Genomic DNA, 20,245 nt, shown 5'->3' on the forward strand with positions numbered 1-20,245 from the left:
ACACGGGGAGAACATACAAACTCCTTGCAGTTATGTATCATACATATGTATGATTTAAATGCTGTTGGTTGGGGGAATGTCCTATTTATTTGGACTGGGTGTAACAAGAAAAATTTGCTCGCTGTTGCCATCCATTTTAATAATTTAATTTCTCAAAAAGTCTCTTCTAAAACTTTAGCAAGTATAAAATGTTCATATATGCGCTGTGGATTGCATTCTTAAAGAGAATCTGTCAGCAGGATTTCACAATCAAACTATTTATATATCCATGCAGCTTTATAGACAAGTCCAGCAATAACTTTACCTAGACCAGGGGTGGCTTGAGAGCTGCAATGTCCAGTAGAATAAATATACACATGCTCTCGCTATTTGTATGTACTGTATGTATTGGTGTGCGGCTTCTAGTGTGTTATTTTCCAAGTGTGGCGCCCCTGAGGGTTCGGTCGCCACAGAGGTACTGCATCTCACCCAGAGGTGTGGTATCTCACTCTCAGGTAAGGAGGGAGTACAGCTCGGGACCCTAACACCTGCATCCAACACATACCAGCAGTGGGGGCAGGGCGAGATTGCTCCTAAGGGAGAGCACAGTCCCGGGTCCCTAGCTGATGGGAGGAGCTATGTAGTGGGTGTAGGTGGAGGAAGTAGCTTAGGGGAGCACATGAAAGTAAAGCATAAATAGAGAAGCCATTTTGTTCAGTCGGAGAGTAGAGAGCAGTGAGAGGGAACAGTCTGCAGAGAGAGGAGTTGGGAGCAGGATCTCTGTAGGAGCTCTGCTCAGGCGGAGGGCCTAGGAGAGGCTCAGGACTGAAGGAGAAGGAGAGAGGAGCAGGAAGGGCTCCTGGAATGAGGAAAGGACCCCAGGGGTACGGGCAGTGCTGAAGGCCACCCGTACGCCCGAATCTACCAGGAGGTGGAGGGGTCAGGCCACACAAAGGGGACCGGTCCCTCAACTAGCGGAAGACTGTACGTCTCAACTAGAAACCGGAGGCTGCAGTATTCCAAATCCTGCAGCCAACAGTCCATACCAGTCTCACCAAGAAGGGAGCTATAGAGGACCCAGGGGACGGAACAGACGTCGCCCGACAAGGCCCGCGGTTACCGGATTGGGACACTTGGTATGAGGTGCAGGGAGACGGCCAGAGAGAGGACACACAGAAGGGGGTCCCGCTAAGTACTCTGGAGATATCTGAGGGTGGACTGAACCCCTCCCTGAGTAAGCGCAGCACGACAAGGGAAGTTACACTGGTACCTGTAACTTGGACTGTAACAACCGTGAGTAAAGACCCTAAGGACTGCACCCCTCTGTCTCTGTGATTATTATCTGCGCCATCACCCTTGCACTACAACGCCCAGCATCATCTACTTCACTACAACATCTACACTGCCCTGGAGCTAAGCTCTACCTTTGGAGAGCTGAACCAACCCGGCTGCACTAACACCAGCTCCAGAGGACCTGTGCTGCAGCGGCGGCTACCTATAGCCGCATACCACAGGTGGCATCACGAATACATAAAAACTATAAAATTCCCCTTTTTACTGACCGCCCTGTGTCATGGACTGGGTCACCTCCACTGTGACATCTCCCTAGCAATGACCGGCCCGGCACCGAGTGCCCCACGGCCCAGGGGGCGCGTCACAAGCACAGTCAGTAAAACTGACACCATCAGACACATTACATGTGCTCATGCAGGGCCGTATTTGCCCTTAGGCACTTGTAGGCACGTGCCTAGGGCGCCGGAATTCGGGGAGGGCAGCGCCTGTTTTTTTTTTGTGTGTGTGTTTTTTTTTTTGGGGGGTTCGTGCCCCGAGCCGGCCGGGTGGCCCCGCCCCCCCCCCCGGTCATCACGCCTATAGGCGGATTATAATGAGGGCAATCCAGGGTGTCTATGGCCGGATTGCCCTCATTATATGTGCGGCGCTGCGGCACATACTGGCAGACAGTGGCGGGGGGGCCCCCGGACCGCTCCTCCAGCAGCGGCGCACGGCCGCTGCTTCTTCTCCGGCCGGGCCAGCACTGCAGCAGTTAACTTCCCTGTGTGCTGGCCCGGCCGCGTCACTGCTAGGAGACACAGCCCTGTGCGTGGCCGTGTCTCCTAGCTGTGACGTCACACAGTGCGCGCCCGGCCTGCAGTGCTGCACTGGAGAGGACTGGAGCTGAGCCGGGGGATGGTGAGTCTGTGTGTGTGAGAGTGTGTGTGTGCATGAGAGAGTGTGTGTGTGAGAGAGTGTGTATGTGTGAGAGTGAGTGTGTGTATGTGTGATTGAGTGTGTGTGTGTGTGTGTGTGTAGGCAGATATCATTGTGTGATGTCTGTTTATATGTATTTTTGTGTTTCAAATGTGTTTATGCATGTATGTATATGTCTGTATATGTTTGTGTGTGCGTGACTGCGTGCGGCCTCCCACTGTCTCTGGGGGGAGCGCCGTGCAGCCTCCCGCTGTGTATAGATGGCGCTGTGCGGCCTTCTGCTGTATAGTTGGCGCTGTGCGGCCTCCTGCTGTGTATAAATGGCGCTGTGCGGCCTCCTGCTGTGTATAGATGGCGCTGTGCAACCTCCTGCTGTGTATAGATGGCTACGTGCGGCCTCCTGCTGTGTATAGATGGCTACGTGCGGCCTCCTGCTGTGTATAGATGGCTACGTGCGGCCTCCCGCTGTGTATAGATGGCGTCGTGTGGCCTCCCGCTGTGTATAGATGGCTACGTGCGGCCTTCCGCTGTGTATAGATGGCTACGTGCGGCCTCCCGCTGTATATAGATGGCTACGTGCGGCCTCCCGCTGTGTATAGATGGCTATGTGCGGCCTCCCGCTGTGTATAGATGGCTACGTGCGGCCTCCCGCTGTGTATAGATGGCTACGTGCGGCCTCCTGCTGTGTATAGATGGCTACGTGCAGCCTCCCGCTGTGTATAGATGGCTACATGTGGCCTCCTGCTGTGTGTAGATGGCGCCGTGCAGCCTCCTGCTGTGTATAGATGGCGCCGTGCGGCCTCCCGCTGTGTATAGATGGCGCCGTGCGGCCTCCCGCCGTGTATAGATGGCGCCGTGTGGCCTACCGCCGTGTATAGATGGCTACGTGTGCTCAATATTGAGTCAAACAATTAATGTAAGGCTATGTGCCCACGATGCAGAAATGCTTCGGATTTTTTTTGAGCGTTTCTGCATCTCCCTGGCAGAAAAAACGCATGCTGATTTTACATGCGTTTTTCCTGCCAGGGACATGCGGATGTGAAGCGTTCTTAACTTGCAATTCCGCATGTGGGTTGACAAGCGATTTTAGCATCACTTGGAAAGTGCTTGACAACTTGGTCATACTATATAAATCCATGCAACCGGCATGGATTTATATAGTGTGACTGTAAAAGAATGGTAAAAAATAAAAAATAAATATATAATTACCTTCTGATGGCCTGCCAACGTCAGCGGTCGCGTGACCCATCCCATGACTAAATGACGTCACGGCAGATCCTTTTCAGACCATCGTGAGCTGCCGGCAAGCCAGGACGCATCGGATAAAGACACCGGCGACCATCAGAAGGTAAGTATGATATTTATTTTTTATTTTATTCTTTTTTTTTTTACAGGTACTATGGTACCCGGGTCTGGAGGAGAGTCTCCTCTTCTCCAAACCCGGGTACCATCCGCACATTGAAACGCATGGATTCTGCATGCACAGATGCAGTGATGCGGATTACATACGTTCCAATGCAAGTCAATGGCGGCGAAAACGCTGAGCTTCCGCAAAATAATTGGTAGTGCTGTGGATTTTTCCACAATGATAATCCGCAGCGGAAATTTCCGCAGCCTGTGCACAGCACATGCGGATTATCATTGGGGAACATGGCAGATCTTCTACCAAGCGTTTTTTAAGCGTTTCTGCAGCGGAATTGCTTAAAAAATGCATAGTGGGCACACAGCCTAAAAAAAATTATTATAATTAATTTTGTGCCAAATTAATTTCACGTGAACTATCACATGATCTATCACAGGGGATCATGTGACATGTGATACATCAGGTGTGTGTGTGTGTGGGGGGGGGGGCCGTGCCTTCTAAACTGCCCGGGGCCCTTGCTACTCTTAATCCACCCCTGATCGCGCCCTCTCGCCCTCCAGTCACGCTCACTCACCTCACCTCTCTTAGTCTGCTCTGCTGCTGCGATCTGGAAAGAAGAGGTGGAGACCGGGCACTTGAAGTTCCCGCGGAGGCCCGGGCAGCACATCGCTGGCGGCGGCTCATCTCAGCAGGCAGCGCCGGTAATTGTGTCCTGTTGTGATGTGCCATTGCGCCGACACTGCCACTCGGGCCGTGGTGCCGGTGCATGATGCTGGCTGAGGAGCTGCCGCTTCTGCAGACAGTCTGCTCTGCAGCATAATTGATGATGGCAGGCGGCGAGGCGGGCGGCGGGATCATAGATTATGCGCAGACGCGCAGTCAGCAGCTGCCGCCGGTACTGTGTTCTGTGCTGTGCACAGACAGTACAGCCAGCGGGCAGCAGTGCCAGCCTGATAGAGCCCAGACTGCCCGAGTTTCTGACTAGTCTCAGACTCTGAGGAGTCTGACTAGTCTGTGACTGTTGTCACTGGTCAGACATGATGGCAGGCAGCAGCAGGGAGGGACATAGTGCGGTCTGAATCCTAGACATGGGCTGCATCAGGCACTGCAGCATTGCATATGGGCCATATGCAATGCTGCAGTGCATGCTGCAGCCCAGTTCTGTGTGGGCAGCTCCCCCCCCCCCCCATAACAATGCTGCAGCGCTGTGGTCTGTGTGGGCCGCTCCCATCCCCCCCACCCCCATATGCAATGCTACAGCCCTGTGGTCTGTGTGGGCCGCTCCCATCCCCCCCACCCCCATATGCAATGCTGCAGCCCTGTGGTCTGTGTGGGCCGCTCCCATCCCCCCCACCCCCATATGCAATGCTGCAGCCCTGTGGTCTGTGTGGGCCGCTCTCACCCCCCCCCCACTCCCATATGCAATGCTGCAGCCCTATGGTCTGTGTGGGCCGCTCCCCCCCCCCCCCACCCCAACCTTTTATATGTGCTACATGGAATGGGGGGGGGAAGCTACATGAAACTTGGGGAAACGGCTGCGACGGGGGGGGAACATATTGGATGCTAGGGGGGGCACGACGTGGGGGGGACGTGACGGGGGGTGAGGGTGGGTGTGATCGGGGGGGGGGCACCCCTGACAGGGCCTAGGGCAGCAGAAACTCCAAATACGGCCCTGTGCTAATGGTCAATATATCAATAATATTTCCACCTACCATTGCAACATTAGAAGTTTAATGCTACTTAGAAGTCAGGTGAGCATTCTTATTTGATTATTGAGGGTTCTTCTACACCTCGCCAGAGCCTCACAAACTTCCCCCCTCTCTCTCTTTACAATTAGCCTTCTGCTGCGCTCTGCATCAGCAGCCAAGAGATTAATGCAATGGTGTTGGTAGGCACTTTGATTCTGGGTCATTGCCCCGAATGATAAGTCCATCGCCTCAAATCTTACTAATGCCATCATTTTAAATAAAGTTAATTTTATTCAAAGCAGCGCTGCTCAGTAGTGCGCTCAAACTGCTCAAAAGCTGTGTAGGCACGCACACACTGCTTTAGTTATAGAGATGAGCGTGGTGTGACATAACTAACTATTCTTCCTGCGCAACAGTACTCCCCCCAGTTCGCTATCCCAAATTAAGTCCCGATCGGCCAGAAGCTGTGGAAGGAATCAGGGGAGCTGACAGAAGCTCCTAGACAGTAGTGAGTGGAGACATGGAACAAATAGCTGATTGTTCCCATCAGTTGATGTGCAGAGGCCAGTAGCCAAGGATGGAACAGGAGCTGGGTCAGAGGTGTATCTAGGTTTTCTAGCACCCGGGGCAAGAATTCAGTTTGGCGGCCCCCACCCCCAAGCACATATGCGATTTGCACACTTAGTCATGTGCCGACTAACTGCTCTTTCTAATTCTCTCAATCTTCAGTGAAAAACTGCTGGCAGAGAAGCTTTTTGTCACGTGACTGTGTGAAAATCGCATATGAATCAAGTGGCCATGGGATGACTGCTGGAACCTGCAAGCAGAGCTGAATCCTGACAGTGAGTATATTATACACTGTCAGGATTGGCATGCTACAGGGCTTAATTTCATAATTAAAGGGCTTGTCCAGGTTTGAGATGAAAGTCTGCAGTCACTCTATGTGACTGAAGACTTCTGAATTCTCACAGCGCATGCACTGCACACTTTTAGAATTCCCCCTTGCCGGTGGTAAAAGTGGACAGTCATGTGAGCACAAGTATGAGATTTGTATACTTCTGGCCACATTCTGACTGGACGTGTCCAGCCTCGCTCAACTAATTTTCATTGAGTGAGGCCACGCATGTCTAGTTGACTTGTGACAGCATGTATACAAATTGTAGGCACCAGAGAATCCTGTCAGCGTGTAGTGCGCACTGTGAGAATTCAGAAGTCTGCAGTCTCATAGAATGACTGCAGACTCATCACAAACTTGGACAACCACTTTAATGCTCCTAACATAAATTCAAACATGAGAATTAGTCAGTATCACAAAAAATTTTTACATCCAGGTACCTGATAGATGACGTTGTCTCCAATTGGTGTCGTTCTCTTTCTTTTCTTCATCTTGTCCAGACTCCATGATGAGTTTTCACATCCACAGCCAGTCTCTGCAGACTTCCATCTTCTCCAGTCTTGTGCAGCACATTCCCACATGGTGCCCTTAAAAATAGCAGTGTCATTATAATGCTCCTGAATAAAAATAACTGCCCTATGCTGAGCCCCTGAATAAATAATTGTCCCTCACTATATTCTCTGCACAAAATATGACCCCACATTGTCCCTCTTATGGTACATGCTCTACACACTGCCCCGTCCTTTACATACTGGGTCCCCTCTTCACACTATCCTCTCACACTGTGTCCCCCCTATAGGGCCCAGTTTCTACATACTGTGCCCCCTCATCACACTCCCCCTCCTTGGTATACTGTCCCCTCCTGGCTATGCCCTTACACTGTCAACCCATACTACCCCACCACACACACTACTCAGTCTCTATTCTGTGCCCACACACACTTCCCCCCATACCTTCTCCTCACACTATTCCCTTCAATAGTCTCCACACACGTTTCCCCATCCCTCCTCATACTGTCTCCGCTCACATCCCGCCTGCTAACCATAATTTCACCTCACATATTTACCCCCTCACTCTCTATATTTCCTCATCACACATCCCCCCAACTCCCCATACTGTGTCTTCATCTATCCCATCATCCTCGCTCCCCATACTATGTCCGTATACATTTTTCCCCTTCCTACCCTTACTGTCCGCACCCATCCCCCTGCTCAACATATTGTATTCGCACCCATACTACCATTCACTCCACATACTGTGTCCGCATACATTTAACCCCTTTGCTCCCCATACTGCTCACAAGTCCTCCACTCACCATACTGTGTCTGCATCCATCCCCCCTCATACTTTCTCCCCCACTCATAATACTGTGTCCGCACCCACCTCCCACTCACCATACTGTGTCCGCACCATCCCCCCATACCGTTTCCTCATGCATAACCCCCATCTTCCCCCTTGCTCGTCATATTGGCTTCAAATTTTTCCCACTCTTCATATTGTGTCTGCACCTGTCTTTTCCTTGCTCCTCAAACCTGTTTCCTCAAATCTTCCCCACTACATTACACTAAATCTCCCCTCCCTCACATTAAATCTCCCCCACACACTACATACCCCCATCCCCACACAGTAAATCCCTCCAATCCCCACACTAAATCTCCCCACACACACTAAATCCCCCCGTCCCCACGCTAAATCTCCACACACACAGTGAATATCCCTACCCCCACACTAAATCTCCCACACACACACTGAATACCCCCATCCCCACAGTAAATCTCCCCACACTCAGTAAATCCCCCAATCCCCACATTAAATTTCCCTACACACAGTAAATACCCCCATCCCCACACTAAATCTTACCACACACAGTAAATTATCCCACACAGTAAATCCCTCCAATCCCCACACTAAATCTCCCTACGCACAGTAAATACCCCCATCCCCACAATATAGCTCTCTTCACACGCTTAATCTTTGGTGTCTTCAGCTCCACTGGTCTGGAGCACTTACCACCAATGTTCTGTCCGCCAGCAATTGACGTCAGAGCTTCAATCGCACTCGCGTCTGAAAGACGCAAGTACAATTAATCTGTGGGAGCCAGAGCGCTGCACCTTCTCTGAGTCGGCAGGACAAAAGAAAGGCAAAGCCACTATTTTAGGTAAGGACACAAACAACAAACAGGTCCCATAACCCCCTGTCATGCACAGTGTAAGAAAGAAAAAGTGCAACACAAAGGGATGAGTGGAAGGGAGTCCAGACACTAAGGACAGAGGGGGTGGAGACGTCCTAGGCTGATCTGATATTAGAGCTGAAGTGACAGAAGCTTCAGATTTACATATCAATTCAAACACTGATTTCTCAGTAACGAAGGAATGGACTGACCATATAAAGATATTGCTAGACTTGTCTTTGAAAGAGCTACATGTGCATATAAATAGTTTGGGGGATGAAATCCTCCTGACACTCTTCTTCCTACATTAAATTGTATCTGAAGCCTTTGTCACTCCAGATCTATCCCCCGCTGAGAGCAATCTTGTGTGAGATGGAGAATTATGGAGAGGGGCAACGTGGGGGGACAGTATGGAGAGGGGGAAGCGTATGGGGAAAATAGGGTGAAGAGTGGGGGGACAGTAAGGAGAAGTGCGAGTATGGGGGGACATTATTGAGAGATACCAATGTGGAGGTGGCAGTAGGAAGAGGGGCAGTATGAGGGTTATTATGGAGAGTGAGCCACGTGTGGGTCAGTATGTAAAGATGGCAGAGTGAGGGAGACAGTATGCAAAGCTGGGAGCATGTGGGAGCAGTTTGGAAAGGTGGGAGTGTGGTGGTACAGTATGGAGATGTGGGAGACTGGGTACAGTATAGAGAGGTGAGAGCATAGGGGGACAGTATGGAGAGATGGCGGTGTGGTGGGGACATTATGGTGAGGTGGGGGACAGTATGGAGAAGTGTGAGCATTGAAGAGCAGTATGGATAGGAGCAGTGTGGTGGGAGAGTATAGAGAGGTGGGAGCATGGGGTGACAATATGTAAAGCGGGGAGCTTTGGGGGACAGTGGAGAGAAGTAGCATGGGGAGATAGTACGCAAAGGTAGCAGCATGGGGAGATAGTACACTGAAAACGGGGAAAGAATGAGTGAGGAGAGTGTGGATGCCAGAGTTCGTAAGGAAGGACAGCATAAGCAGATATGGTTCATAAGGGTGGACTGTGTGATGGTTATAGTTCATAAGGAAGGACAATATGGTGTCTATAATTTATAAGGGAGGACAGTGTGGTGGCAATGTTTCATAAAAGGGCAGTGTATGGAGGCGTATTTTGAGCAGGAAGCACAGTGAGGGGCAATTATTTATTTAGGGGCATAGCATGAGAGATATTTTTATTGATGGGGCATTATAATGATACTTTTATTTTTAAGGGTACAGTGTGGAGATGTGCTGTAGAAGACCAAAGAAGATGAAACTCTACAAAGAGTTTGGGTGTCAAATCTCATCATGGCATCTGTACTACATCGAGAGATAAGGGATGGGAACAGGTTCAATCAGACAAGATGTCATCTGTAAGGTACCTATTTAAATATTTATGGTACTGACTGCTTCCAGTCAGTACTGTAGTTCTAGTATGGTCTGCAGTCTAATGATCGCTGGTAACAATAACTCCCAGCATCTCCATACCAAATGTTAAGGACATACTGGGAGTGGTAGGTTTATTCGATACAAGTGCATATGTGGATGACCTGACATTATAGTTGATTGCTGCATTCATGTACTGTTGGTGGTTCGGTGGTTCTGGAGCTGCATTCATGTACTGACAGTGTTTTTGGTGCTGCATTCATGTATTGATGGTGGTTCTTGTGGTGAATTCATGTACTAATGGTGGTTTTGCATTCATATACTGTCGATGGTTCTGTTGTTGGATTCATGTACTAGCGGTGGTTCTGGTGATTGATTAATGTACTGATGGTGGTTCTAATGATCAATTCACATAGAGATGGTGGCTCTGATTTTGTACACATGTAGCAATCCATAACTGGTTAGATGATGTGCTATAGGTCTATGTGAAAATTCCAAACTCCTCAAAACTTAAAAGACTAAAGCTTTTAGAGGATTTGAAGACTTCCTGCTCAGTTTCTGCTCAGTGTAAGTTAGAGTGTGCTCATCACTGGGTTTTTGGAGCATAAATTCTCAAAATACTCCTGAAAAACTCAAAACATGGTTTTGGTGATATATTCATATAAGTATTCCTTTAAATATTTTCTGCGGCCCTTAGGATTGGTTCAGTATGACAAGGGGCTCTTGGACCAAATAATGTTGTGCACCCCTTCGCAATAATAAAAATTGTACTAAAAAGTGGCATACTATTATAATGTCTCTGACAGCCACTTTGTAGTCATTAGGAGGTCTTTCAAGCTAGAACTTCAGCAAAAGCTTATGTTTGATCTGTTGCTTAGTAAAGCAGTGTGTGACATGTCACATATAAAGATCTCCAAATGCTTGTGAGTATATAGATTTTATCCACATTCAAATGAAGTGCTGCTAGAAGGCACATATGCATACATATCACCGGGGCTTCTTCCCCACTATTAAAAAGGAAGCAAGAATACTTTTGCTCCCCTGCACTTGAACTAATATGTTCTTGAGTTTATGTTGATTTTCTAATGCACTCCTGGATAGGGCAGTAAGTGGATTTGGAAGGGGACACACTGTCTATGGTGGAATTTTTTTTTTCAGTTGCTATAAAAGTAGCGCTGTAATTACCCTAGTTGTCCCATATTAATTGTGTATGCTTGATAAAAGTCAGGTTGATTGAAACGTCAGATTTCTTATACACTATATTGGACTATTAAATTAAAGAATTTTTCTACATCATTCATCTGAGAGTGCCAGGGTCTTTTCTATATGAATATTGTCAAAACATCATTCAGCCGTTAGCTATTTATTGTGTAGGAGGACTTTACTATACATAACACACTTGATGTTACATTTCTATTGGGAATTAAAGGAGTTATTTCATCAGTGATGAAAATGAAGCTGCTGAGTTGCTCTCTCCACAGTCAGCCAGGCATTTCCCATGCTTCTGCAGAGGAAAGGTAATATTACATGATTCAGATTTATGGTCGTCTTTCTTTTACAAGGAATACTCGAGTTTGCAGAAAGGGAGCTTCTCTTTTATGATGTCCGTATGCACGCATAGAGTATATTGACTTGGGCTGTTTATCAAGAGACTATCCATTCAAATATTATTTTTGCTACAGTTAATAAAAAAAGTTTGGTCTATACAATCTTATAGCTAACAAACATAAAAGAAACCAATCTAATGTGACTATTTGGTTTACAAACATTATTAAGAAAAATGCTTAGCTTACAGCAAAAACAGTCATTAACAAGGCAATCATTAGCTTAACAGGATAATGAAAAAAAATTTATGCTACTATGTCAGAAATCATAGACATCACTAAATAAACTGAAAGAGAAAAAGCCAGAAATGTTGGTTGTACTTGTCAAAACCAATTAACTAATGATACTCACTTGAAATTATCCACCATCAGCTTTAAGCGAGCCTGGCATTAGATCTGCTTTACTTACATTGTGCTGCTATTTGACATCAGGCATTGCTTCCAAAGTGCTTTACTTCTCAAATGTTCTCATTTACCACTGCTAAGAAGGACTTTAGAATATTATGGGCCCGATTCATCAAACTTTCATGCCAGAATTGTGGCGTAAAAGCTTTGAAAAGTTGTAAAATTTAGTTGTGCCTAAATTTTGTGACTTTTGGCATCTTTACTTCAGTTTCGCCGAAATGGGCAGAGCTAGGGTGGGATGGAGGTGTGGACAGGGCGATATGCTACAACTTATCTAATTCATAATGAGCGGTGGCGTTCCCTACACCAGAAATCTCACTCCAGTACTTGACTGGAGTAAAATTATTGACACGGCACATGGAAGCACACACCACTTGTCAGCAGCTCCAGACTCATGAAGAGACGCGCACCTCTTCCTGAATCAGCAGCGTCTGACTGCAGCATGCCTCCTCATCAAGATCAGCATGAACAAGATTGGTGTTGGTGAATCGGCCTTTTGTTTCCACTAGTATAGAAATTTGAGACATGGTGAATACTGGCTATTCACAATATTGTAAATGTTGTGACGGCGGTGGGTGTGGACCCACTGCTCCACGGGCCAGGCTTACCCTGGAGGGACGTGACTAAGTGACTACCTGTTTTTTACTAGAGCCTCTGATGGTGAGGATAGGCTTGGGCCACAGGTAGTCACCAGTTGTCACTCCAGGACAGTCCTCGGACCTGCAGCAGCTGACCCATGGGTCAAAGCAGGAATGTGGAGCACAGGAGGGCGAAGACAGAAACGTAGTCAGATGGCTCGAGGTCAGGGCAGGCAGCACGGGTTCACAATACAAAGCTGGGGTCAGGAGCGGAGAGGTCAGACAGGACAGGTAAACGAGCGGGTCTGTACCAGTAGTGACGAGACAAAATAGCACTTAAACTGATAGCTGGAGACATACAGAAACCAGGAAAGTAAGTTCAGGCAGGGGCGAACCTACCGCCGGTGTAACTGCACCGGGACCCGGCGGTGCAGGGGGGCCCTTGTCGGGTGGCTGATAACGAGGGCAATGTGGCTTGTTTCTCGGAGGCCCAGGCCATGGCCAAATTGCCCTCATCATATGCGGCGGGCATGGAGCGATCCCTGCAGCTCCGCTGCTGACAGGAGGAAAATGGCAGCGGAGCTGGAGCTATCCAGACTCACCTTTGCTTCCTGGCTGCCCAGCGCTTCCACAGTTACCGGAGACAAGGGGGATGCTGCAGAGGAGCGAGCTGGGGTAAGTTGTGTTTTTTATTTTTTTAACTGAAACTGGGGAAGCTGGGAAGAGGAACAGGAGAATGAAGGGGGGCTGGGGAGAGCAAAGAGAGAATGCTGGGGAGAGCAATGAGAGGAGGCTGGGGAGAGCAATGACAGGAGGCTGGGGAGATCAATGACAGGAGGCTGGGGAGAGCAATGACAGGAGGCTAGGGAGAGCAATGAGAGGATGCTGAGGAGAGCAATGAGGGGAGGCTGGGGAGAGCAATGAGAGAAGGCTGGGGAGAGAAATGAGGGGAGGCTGGAGAGAGCAATGAGGGGAGACTGGGGAAAGCAATTAAAGGCTGGGGAAAGCAATGAGAGGAGGCTGGGGAGAGCAATTAGGGGCTGGGGAGAGCAATGAGGGGAGGCTGGGGAGAGCAATGAGGGGCTGGGGAGAGCAATCCTGGGGCTGGGGAGAGCAATGAGAGGTGGCAGGGGAGGCTGGGGAGAGCAATGAGAGGAGGCTGGGGAGCGCAATGAGGGGAGGCTGGAGAGAGCAATGAGGAGAGGCTGGGGAAAGCAATTAGGGGCTGGGAAAAGCAATGAGGGGAGGCTGGGGAAAGCAATGAGGGGAGGCTGGGGAAAGCAATGAGGGGCTGGGGAGAGCAATGAGGGGAGGCTGGGGAGAGCAATGAATGAGAGGAGGATGGGGAGAGCAATGAGGGGCTGGGGGAGCAATGAGAGGAGGCTGGAGTGAGCAATGAGGAGGCTGGGGAGAGAAATGAGAGGAGGCTGGGGAGAGAAATGAGAGGAGGCTGGGAAGAGCAATGATGGGAGGCTGGGGAGAGAAATGAGAGGACAAATCCTATAACGAGAAGGAAGTACCACAAATTTTAATAAATCCAAAATACCTCAATCTCAGAATACCAACCACAAAAGAAAGGTATAAAGGAACAACACAATACCAATTGTAATTCATATATTTAATTTTATTCAATTTAAACATCAGAAAACAGACAACAAGAAGGATTAAAAATTCTTTAAAAACATAGTTAAAATACAGCTCGGGAGGGGGGGAAATGGTGGTTGGAACCAAAGATCTCAAATTTGGACTCATCAGATCAAAGCACAGATTTCCACTGGTCTAATGTCCATTCCTTGTGTTCTTTAGCCCAAACAAGTCTCTTCTACTTGATGCCTGTCCTTAGCAGTGGTTTCCTAGCAGCTATTTTTCCATGAAGGCCTGCTGCACAAAGTCTCCTCTTAACAGTTGTTGTAGAGATGTGTCTGCTGCTAGAACTCTGTGTGGCATTGACCTGGTCTCTAATCTGAGCTGCTGTTAACCTGCGACTTCTGAGGCTAGTGACTCGGATAAACTTATCCTCAGAAGCAGAGGTGACTCTTGGTCTTCCTTTCCTGGGGTGGTCCTCATGTGAGCCAGTTTCTTTGTAGCGCTTGATGGTTTTTGCAACTGCACTTGGGGACACTTTCAAAGTTTGGCCAATTTTTCGGACTGACTGACCTTCATTTCTTAAAGTAATGATGGCCACTCGTTTTTCTTTACTTAGCTGCTTTTTTATTGCCATAATACAAATTCTAACAGTCTATTCAGTAGGACTATCAGCTGTGTATCCACCTGACTTCTGCACAACACAACTGATGGTCCCAACCCCATTTATAAGGCAAGAAATCCCACTTATTAAACCTGACAGGGCACACCTGTGAAGTGAAAACCATTTACGGTGACTACCTCTTGAAGCTCATCAAGAGAATTCCAAGAGTGTGCAAAGCAGTCATCAAAGCAAAAGGTGGCTACTTTGAAGAACCTAGAATATAAGACATATTTTCAGTTGTTTCACACTTTTTTGTTAACTATATAATTCCACATGTGTTAATTCATAGTTTTGATGCCTTCAGTGTGAATGTACAATTTTCAAAGTCATGAAAATACAGAAAAATCTTTAAATGAGAAGGTGTGTCCAAACTTTTGGTCTGTACTGTACATCTGTAGCTTTGTCGCAAGTAAAAGGTGGGGGGCCCAGACACATTTCTTGCACAGGGGCCCCAAGCAGTCAGTGTCCGCCCCTGAGGCAGGGAATAGGGGGAGATGCATTTCAGTTAAAATTAAACATTTTTGTCTTCATTCTTAAGTCATAGAAAAGCAAAAGTAATTAAATAGAAAAACTACAGATTCACAGCCAATAATTGAAAAGAGGGTGATACACAAATATTTGAAATCAAATGATAGCAAAAGGAAGACAATACATAAGACAGTTTACGGTATTTCTCCCAGAAAATTATTGCAATTACACATGTTTTGTTATATACATGTTTATTTCCATTGTGTGTATTGGAACAACAAAACAAAACAAAACAGAGAAAAAAAAGGCAAATTGGACATCATTTCACACAAAACCCCAAAATTGGGCCGGACGAAATTGTTGACACCCGCAACTTAATATTTGGTTGCACACCCTTTGGAATAAATAACTGCAATCAATCATTTCTTATAACCATCAAGAAGCTTCTTACACCTCTCAACTGGAATTTTGGACCACTCTTCTTTTGAAAACTGCTCCAGATTTCTCATATTTGAAGGGTAACCTTCTCCCAACAGCAATTTTACGATCTCTCAACAGGTGTTCAATGGGATTTAGACTCATTGCTGGCCACTTCAGAACTATCCAGCATTTTGTTTCCATCTATTTCTAGGTGCTTCTTTAAGTATGTTTGGGGCCATTGTCTTACTAGAACACCCATGACCTAGGATACAAACCCTGCTTTCTGATGCCAGGCACTACATTGAGACCCAAAATCCATTGGTAATCTTAAGGTTTAATGATGCCTTGCACCCAGTGCCACAGACAGCAAAAAAAAACATCTTTGAACCTCCACCATATTTGACTGTAGGTACTGTGTTCTTTTCTTTGTAGGCTTCATTCTGTTTTCGGTAAATAGTAGATATACTTTACCAAAAGGCTCTATCTTGGAAACTTTCATCAATTTTTCTCTGTCGTCCAGATCCAGGGAGATTAGCTACAGTGCCATGAGTTGTAAACTTCTTGATTATGTTGCGCACCATGGGCAAAGGAACATCAAGATCTCTGGAGAGGGACTTGTAACCTTGAGATTGTTGATATTTTTCAACAATTTTGGTTATCAAGTCCTCAGACAGTTCTCTTCTACTTTCTGTTGTCCATGCTTAGTGTGGAATACACAGACACACAGTGTAAAGATTGAGCCAACTTCTCCCCTTTTTATCTGGTTTCAGGTGTGATTTTCATATTGCCCACACCTGTTACTTGCCACAGGTGACTTTGATTGAGCTTCACATGCTTGAAACAAAGTTGTTTACCCACAATTTTGGAAAACCCATTTTTTGTGTTTTGTGTGAAATTATGCCCAATTTGCCTTTTTTTCTCTGTTTTTGTGTGTTGTTCCAATACAGACAAAGGAAATAAATATGTGTATAATAAAACATGTGTCATTGCAATAATTTTCTGGGAGAAATATTTAATTTTCTGTAACAATTTCAACATTTTCAACCATGACTGTTGTCACACTGTCACAGAATACTGGAGGTAGGGGGCCTAAGCTGACCCTAAGCTGGGGCCCTGACTAATCCCTCATCCTGGAGGTACTGTTAAAGGTACAGAGGTCCAGGCCGCCAGCGTAACCCCTACCTCCTGAGGATCCCTGCACCACAGTAATCTAGTCCTGAGAAGGACCCTGATCACAACAATTGGGAACCAGCAATAATATGCCCACACACAGTATTTAGACGAACGAGACAGTACAAGGGAAAAACCAAAACCACCTTGCATACAACTTCAACAAAACTACAACAGAGGGAACACCAACGGGAAAGGAGATAAATGATAAAGCGAGGAAAGGGAAATAACACTTTCAAATACACTTATCTCAGCAACTCCAAACACCACGATCCGCTCTGTAAGTCTGAATGAAAAGCTTTCACCGACACCTCACAAACAGACCTGCAGGAATATAAAGGAGTCTCACTAACGAAGCATTGATTGCAGCTGGGCGAGGCTGGACCTCAGCTAGCCCAGAGAGAGAGAGAATTAACTCCTTCACTGCCGAGAAAACACAAAGCACCAACAAGTCAGCTGCGAGAAGTCAGGCTGTGTACTCGTGACGATCTTCGTGGCAACACACCCGTGACAGTACCCCCCCTTCTACGAGGGGCCTCCGGACCCTCAGGGCCAGGTTTATCCGGGTGAGTCGTGTGGAAGGCCCGAACTAATCGGTCTGCGTTAATATCCGACGCAGGAACCCACATCCTCTCCTCAGGACCATACCCCTTCCAATGAACCAAGTACTGAAGGGACCGGCGATTAAAGCGTGAATCAATGACCCTCGATACCTGGAACTCCAAGTTACCATTGACAACCACAGGAGGGGGAGGTAAAGGTGACGGTACCACCGGCGCCACATACCTCTTAAGCAATGATCTGTGAAACACGTTGTGAATTTTAAACGTAGGGGGGAGGTCAAGACGGAATGCCACCGGATTAATAACAGAACTGATTCTGTACGGCCCGATGAACCTGGGACCCAGTTTCCAGGAGGGAACCTTAAGTTTAATATTCCTGGTAGACAACCATACCTGATCGTTCACACTTAAGTCCGGACCAGACACTCTCCTCCTATCAGCCATACGTTTGTATCGGTTCCCCATAGTATTCAGATTCTTCAGCACCCCTCTCCATACTGAAGCGAGAGATGAGGAAAATCGTTCCTCCTCCGGAACCCCCGAAGAGCCCCCCCTACTGAAAGTACAAAACTGGGGGTGAAAACCATATGCCCCAAAAAACGGGGACTTACCAGTGGACTCGCTTCGCCTATTATTGAGAGCAAACTCTGCCAGAGGTAGGAAAGAAGCCCAGTCCTCCTGGTTCTCTGACACAAAACACCGAAGATATGTCTCCAAGCTCTGGTTCATACGTTCCGTCTGACCATTGGTCTGAGGATGAAAAGCCGACGAGAATGACAAATGCATCCCCCGCCGTGCACAAAACGCCTTCCAGAACTTGGACACAAACTGAGACCCCCGATCAGACACCACCTCGGAGGGTACCCCGTGAAGCCTCACAATCTCCCCAATGAACACCTGCGCAAGAGTTTTAGCATTAGGGAGAGCCGGAAGAGCGATAAAATGTGCCATCTTGCTGAACCTGTCCACTACAACGAGTATGACCGTTTTACCCGAAGACGGAGGGAGGTCCGTAATAAAGTCCATAGACAGATGAGTCCAAGGACGCTCCGGGATCTTCAAGGGTAAGAGGGCCCCAGACGGACGGGTATGTGAGGTCTTTGAGCGCGCACAAACCCCACAGGACGCGACAAAAGTTACCACCTCTTTATGTAAGTTAGGCCACCAAAACCGACGCGAGAGGAGATCCACAGTTGCTTTACTCCCCGGGTGTCCTGCAAAAACTGAGTTATGGTGTGCCTCGATCACCTTTTGTCGCAACTGATCTGGAACGAACAGTCTCCCCGGAGGTCCAACAGGGGCGTCCCCCTGAGCCTCCAATATCTCCTCCTCCAGCTCAGAGCATACTGCCGAAACCACCACCCCCTCCTGAAGAACAGGAATCGGGTCGTCCGTATTCCCGGCCCCAGGGAAACTACGAGATAAGGCATCCGCCTTTACATTTTTAGACCCAGGACGATATGTAACGACGAAATTAAACCTGGTAAAAAACAATGACCACCTAGCTTGTCTGGGATTCAGACGTTTAGCGGACTCCAGATATAGCAGGTTCTTGTGATCGGTGATGACGGTGACCGGATGAACTGCCCCCTCCAAAAAATGGCGCCACTCCTCAAAAGCTAACTTAATGGCCAGGAGTTCCCTATTGCCGACATCATAATTCCTCTCAGCGGACGACAATTTTTTAGAGAAAAAGGCGCACGGATGCCACTTACCAGGGGACGAACCCTGTGACAATACTGCTCCCACCCCTACCTCGGAAGCGTCTACCTCTACAAAGAATGGCTGAGACGCATCAGGTTGAATGAGTATGGGTGCCGAGGCAAAACATTTTTTCAAGGAGGAAAATGCTTGACAAGCCTTGTCAGACCACCTAGAAAAATCCGTCCCCTTTTTAGTCATGTCTGTGAGAGGCTTAACCACGGACGAGAAATTACGAATGAACTTCCGGTAATAGTTAGCAAACCCCAGGAAACGTTGTAGTGCCTTAAGATTCTCCGGCCGATCCCACTCAAGAACTGCCCGCACTTTCCCAGGGTCCATACGAAAACCGGACGCAGAAACCAGGAAGCCTAAAAACTGGAGTTCCTGTACGGCGAACACACACTTTTCCCACTTGGCATACAGTTTATTATCCCGCAAGATCTGTAACACCTGTCTAACGTGCTCCTGATGAGACACCAGATCCGGCGAGTAAATTAAGATATCATCCAGATATATGACAACAAACTGTCCCACCAGGTGGCGAAAAATATCATTAACAAAGTGTTGAAACACCGCCGGGGCATTAGTCAGACCGAATGGCATGACAAGGTTCTCATAATGCCCCTCCGGAGTGTTAAAAGCCGTCTTCCACTCATCCCCCTCCTTCATCCTAATCAAATTGTACGCCCCCCTGAGATCCAACTTAGAGAACCATTTGGCGCCCACGATCTGATTAAAGAGATCGGGAATAAGTGGGAGCGGATACGGATCTCGGACCGTAATCCGATTAAGTTCACGGAAATCCAGGCAAGGGCGTAGGCCTCCATCTTTCTTCTTAACAAAGAAGAACCCCGCGGCCACCGGTGAAGATGAAGGTCTAATATGCCCCTTAGCCAGACTTTCAGAAATATAATCCTTCATGGCCTGCCTCTCAGGACCAGAAAGGTTATACAACCTAGCTTTAGGTAACTTGGCCTCAGGGAGCAGTTTTACAGAACAGTCATACTCGCGATGAGGAGGTAGTTCCTGACACCCATTCTCCGAGAATACATCCTCAAAGTCTGCCAGAAATGGAGGTAAGACCCAAGGAGTAACCGCACCGATGACCGTGTTCATGCAGTTTTTATTACAGAATTTACTCCATTGGCTTATCTCTCTGGTTTGCCAATTAATAACAGGGTTATGCTTAGCTAACCAAGGAAGGCCCAACACTATAGGAGTGGGAAGACCCTCCAACACGTAGCAAGACAACAGTTCTTTATGTATTGCCCCCACTTGAAGTTTTACGCCATGCACAGCTTGCAAAAAACTTCCCTGACCGAGAGGCCTGGCATCGATCGAGAATATGGGGATGGGTTTAGCCAACTCACTCAATCGCATACCT

Source organism: Phyllobates terribilis, unplaced genomic scaffold, assembly GCF_046119375.1.
Source record: "Phyllobates terribilis strain yellow unplaced genomic scaffold, ASM4611937v1 Scaffold_11__3_contigs__length_659146591, whole genome shotgun sequence".
Classification (NCBI taxonomy): domain Eukaryota; kingdom Metazoa; phylum Chordata; class Amphibia; order Anura; family Dendrobatidae; genus Phyllobates; species Phyllobates terribilis.